The sequence below is a fragment of the Nematolebias whitei genome, chromosome 16 (genome assembly GCF_014905685.2).
Source record: "Nematolebias whitei isolate Nwh7 chromosome 16, NemWhi1, whole genome shotgun sequence".
NCBI lineage: Eukaryota > Metazoa > Chordata > Actinopteri > Cyprinodontiformes > Rivulidae > Nematolebias > Nematolebias whitei.
The window spans coordinates 20,719,180-20,724,606 of NC_056513.1; positions in this window are offsets into that span (position 1 = coordinate 20,719,180).

Here is a 5,427-nt window from a genome sequence, read left to right on the forward strand (position 1 = left end):
TTTTCAACTTCTTCTTCCCGTTGAAAGTTTTTCCGGGGCATTCATGCTTTGTCAGAACGCATAGTTACACAACATGCGTCTGTGCATGGCACATAATTACGCGATGCGTAGTTTATGCACACGGGGAGCTGAGTGACAAGACGTTTTTTGGGCAAGCTTCCGCTTCTTACTGTGTTCGAATGGACCCAGTGAGGCGAGGACCACATCGGCTTCGCCCTTTACCCACTAAAGCGAAGGCCTTAAAGGGCGAAGCTTATACGACATAGAACGTTGGTTACGTACTGTAACCCCAGATTCTATGAGTATAAGCGTAGCCCTTTAAGCGTCGGGCCTCACTGGCTCCTAAATGGCTGAAGAAAAAGCTATTTTGGGAGCCGATTTCCCGCTCTTAACGTTATTTATACGGACCGGGTGGGGCCCACACAGCAGGTGGGCGTGGACTAATTTTTTCAGTGCTTATGCTCTGCATAACGGGATAAACCCACTAAAGCGAAGGCCTTAAAGGGCTACGCTTATACTCATAGAATCTGGGGTTACAGTACGTAACCAACGTTTTTTGTTACACTTTTGAACACCGTTTTATTTTTATTTGTTATTCTCAATTTGTATGCATCCTTTATGCATACAAATATTGTTGTCTTTGTTGTCCACTGTTGTCATTACTCTTTGCTAAATGCAGGTCTCTCTTGTAAAAGAGTCCCTGAGGCTCAATGGGATTAACCTGAATAAATAAATGTTGAATGAAAAAATAATAATTTTTTAAACAATGAAGATGGTTGTTACAACATTAACCCCCCCTACAGAAAACAATGAGGGGGCACGAGTCTTAACCATCAGGAAACAGCTTTGATACTGTAAAGATGCTAATAGGCACAAAGCCAGATACAGCAGTTCTTCGTAAAACACTGAACCCTACAAAGCTCCTTCACCAAAATAAAATGACCAAATTAGGAAAATAGCTTTCGGAAATGGAAATAGCTTCACTGTGAAGTTTTACTGTGAGGCAGTGAAATGGCCAACTAACCCTGTCCTGATTACTGATCTTGCTGAACTTCTCCATTTGTCTCAGTTTGCTTCAATGTTCTGCATGATTTTATTGTATTTGGTCAATTTAATCAGACATGTTGTTCTTTAAGCAAACTATTCAGATACGCATAAACTTACTGAACTATACACTCAATCTTAGTTAAAACCTATACAGTATAATAAAGTCTGTGACATCCTGCTTGTTATCTGAAGTGGTCAGACTTCAAAAGCACTGGACTTTAAACTGACAGCAGTGCTACATGATAAGATGTGGTTTTATTAATGCCACAATATTGCACCGTGTATGATGCAACCAGTTTCACTGTGGTCTTTGTGTTTTCAAGGCTGCAGCCATGAGAGAGTTCACAGTTCCAAGTGCTAAAAGGGGAAAAACATAATAACTTCTAAACTGAATGGTGACCTTTGCTATTTTCCACTCATCTAGACGACTAAGTAACTTTTAAAATGTGGAACGAAACTCGTACTTGTTTTACTTCCCTTGAGTCAATGGGCATTTATCCAAATCATATTATAAAAGCTAAAAATTGGATTGTATTTGTGCCGCAGCCTCAGGCTAGTTTTTCAAGCAAATTAAGCCTGTATGCCCACAGAGCTCAACTCTTCCATCTGAATGAAAGAAAAATACTGAGATAATTACAAATATATATTGAAAAAAGAACCTGAGGTGATGCAGATGCCACCGCAGCTTTATGCCATTGGGGTCGCTGCAGGCATTATTGATGCATGTGTGTCACAATGTTTCGTCAAGGCAAGTCTTTTGTAGTGGGCCAGTTACTGCTCATCTATCATAGGCTTTCTGCTGAGAGCCTCCAGGGTAGAAGAGGGTAACTGCTTTCACAGTCAGCGTTTGTAGCCAAGAATCCAAAAAGCAGTACCAGAGGATCCCCAACACTTAAACACTTTCTGCTGGTTCACAAACCTAGACTATCATACTTGGGAAGCCTGATGTAAAAAATGTATACTGTAAATCAAAAACTAAGTAAGTAGATGAAAATATTAAGAGTTTTTGACAAAAAAGTTGTATTTGATTTTTCGAGGGATGCATATTTGGAAAATACGTTCGAGAACTTTGGCCAACCGCTCCCATTCCTATAAGCAACTTATTCATTAAGTAGCGTTTTACTTTGGACAGCAATTTATGAAAACTAAAGGAATGCCAATAATCTGAAGCACCCCTACAAGATTTTTACTTTTCAAATAACCTTTACTAGATTTTTAGTGTAATGGTTTGATCACAGTTACACATGAAATTCTCACATTGGGAATCAATGATATTCCAAAATATTAAAAGTGCATATGTGTGTGAGGATTTGTGTTCATAGTGTTTTTCTCTCTTGTGGTCAGCTCCTGCTGCTCCCACTTGTTCCTGATTGTCTTTTCCCCACGCGTTTGTCGTTGTCTGTTCGTTAGCGTTACGAAGACAGCATCCCTGTTCTCCTCATTGTCTATGCATTGTCCTGTTTCCCTCCGTGTCTCTTTGTAAGTTTTGCTGCTACATCAGCCGATTGTTTTTGTTTAATACATTCATTCTTTATTTTACCCTGGAGTTCTCCGCCTCTGCCTGCATTATGGGTTCAACAACCAGCAGAACATGATACCAAGTCTAGTCTATAAGGCCCTTGTGATATAAAGAAGTAAATCAACTCAGATCTGTGCACAAACCTCGAAAGAGCAATAAATGAAAGATTAAACAAGAATATCACAAGCGGAATTTAATCTAATTTCCAATGAATTGAAATATTTTAGCTGCAAAAGTTATTTATAAGGTTTAATGTTCGCCTAAAATGCTATCAGCAGAATGCCCAAACTTTCCTCTGGGCCCATTTTATTTTGTTTTCTTTCCTTTTTTCCAGTTTTTTTTTTTTTTTTTAAGTTATAAACAGAAGTTATTGTGACCTTTTGGATTATTTATTTATTTATTTATTAGGGGGCATTTAATAGCTCTTAAAAACCATTGTGAAAACAACATTTACTTTATGTTAAAGCATGCTTAACACCATGATGATCATGATTCAAATGTATTTTTCATTTATTTTTGCCCTAACTACTTTTTCCAGTCAAGCTGCAAGAGCAACACTTTTACATGGCTCTCTTCAGTCAAGTCCACAGGTTTTATATTCAGCGCAGATTTGAACATAAATTTGTTTATCCCATTTGATCAAGGCAATATACTGTTTGTATGGGGTGCCGTTTGTAAAGTTACACAGACACAAATTAACAGCAATATTTTGGTTTATTTAGCCTTTCACAATAAAAATATATATTTTTTTTTTCGCAGTCATATTTTCACCATGTTATTTATACATTTATAAATGTCATGATTCCAAACTAAATATTACATTTTTAAGCTAAATATTTAGTTTACAAACTAAATACTTAACTTACAAATAAAATATTTAGTTACAAGCTAAATATTTAGCTGCACACTAAATATTTAGTTTACAAACTAAATGTTTATGTCAAAGATAAACGTTTAATTTACAAGCTAAATATTTAGCTAACAAGTTAAATATTTAGGTCAGAGCTAAATATTTAGTTAGAAAATTATATATTTAGTTTAGGAATTAAATCTTTATCTTATAAATTGAATGTTTAGCTTGGAAATTAAAATATTTAGCTTGGACAATAAATATTTAGTTTGGAAATGAAATGTGTAGTTTTGAAAATAAATATTTAGCTTGGAAATTAAATATTTAATTTACACCTAAATATTTAGTACACTGACTAAATATTTAACTTGCATGTTTAATATTTTGTTTGTAAATTAAACAGTTAGCACAGACATAAACATTTAGTTTGTAAACTAAATAATTACTGTGGAACTAAATATTTAGCTTGCTAACTAAATATTTAACTTGCAAGTTAAGTATTTAGTTTGGAAGTATGACGTTTATAAATGTATGAATAACATGGTGAAAATATGACTGAAAAAAAAACTTTTTTCTTATGAAAGCTTAAATAAACCAAAACATTGCTGTTAATTGTTGACTTTGTAACTTCACAAACAACAACTCATAGTTTTGACCACTGTTGTACTAAAAGGAAATATTCTCCTAGCAGATAGATTTGTTTCTGTAGAAATTTTCTGAAATCTTAACCATGCAAGCAAAAATAAATTACCTGTTGGTTGTTAAAAGATTGGCATGCAGTTTTGTTCAAAAAGCTTATTTTGTGCATGCAGTCTTTATGTAATAGTTATTATATAGCAAACTATAATTCATTGAAATGCATAAAGAATCCAAGAGCTCCCAAATTTAGTTAATAAAAGCCACATTTTGAGAACAAGAAACTGCCATTCTCATGCTGCTTTGCTACGATAAAAAAAAAAAAAGTTTGTTAGAATTCATTAATGTCTTAGTTATTAAATTTATCATCAAATACCCTTGAGCATATTCATAGCTAGCAATTTCCACACAAAGAAAACATTGTCATAACGTTTACTCAATTTTTCACATTTACAGTAATTTATACTTAAATTAATCATAAATTGTGGTGATGATGGCTAACCATTTAGTTTTCGTCAGTCAGCTGATGAAGTGATCAATCTGCGAATCCACCTGTGAGGGGAAAAAAACCCCCACAATTTAATAATCATTTACCTGAATATTACCCACTTATTTATAGATCTTAAACTCACCTGCCACAATAATGTATACATCTTCTTACTGATTTGGGGTTTATTGCAATGACTTTCAGGATGACTAAATGTTTTTTTAAATACTGTATCACTGGAAGAGGTGGGTTCAGATGCATGTCTCAGCAGTTTTGGTGCAAGCTGCAATTAAAACCCCACGTCTTATTGTTGACTATTGTATCTAAAATCTATCAATCTATCATTTGGCCCAAATATGTCACCATTCCTGCTTTAGATCGTGATCAATTTTTTGATCAAACTAACACATGGACACAGTGGGCTTTCCGAAAATGCTAATTTACTGCACTGCCTAAGGTTTTAACGCTTTACGTGCACAAAATTAATGACTTCATTGCCAATACTCTACACCCTAATCAGTCTTGTACTAATAGCGATGGTGTTTAAACAGAACAGGGGAGTTGTGTTGTTTAATGCCAGACCAAGTAGCTCTGATGATTAAACTTAAACTAAAAAGAAGAAAAGTGAAACTGGAAAAAGAGTAAACAAATGAGAATGGACACAAAAAACAACTACAGTATTTTGTTCTAAAATCTCAGGCTCCTTTGTCATCCTGTAACTTGCAATCCCTCAACCCTCACTGCCCTCACTTTGCTGGTGGTATCTAAAGCTGCTGCCAGTTAGTGTTCTGATTCCAAGAAACATAATCTGCTCATCTCTCAGTTATATATATATATATATTTACACTATCCAATCACTTCCATTTAAACATACAACCCAATAGCCAA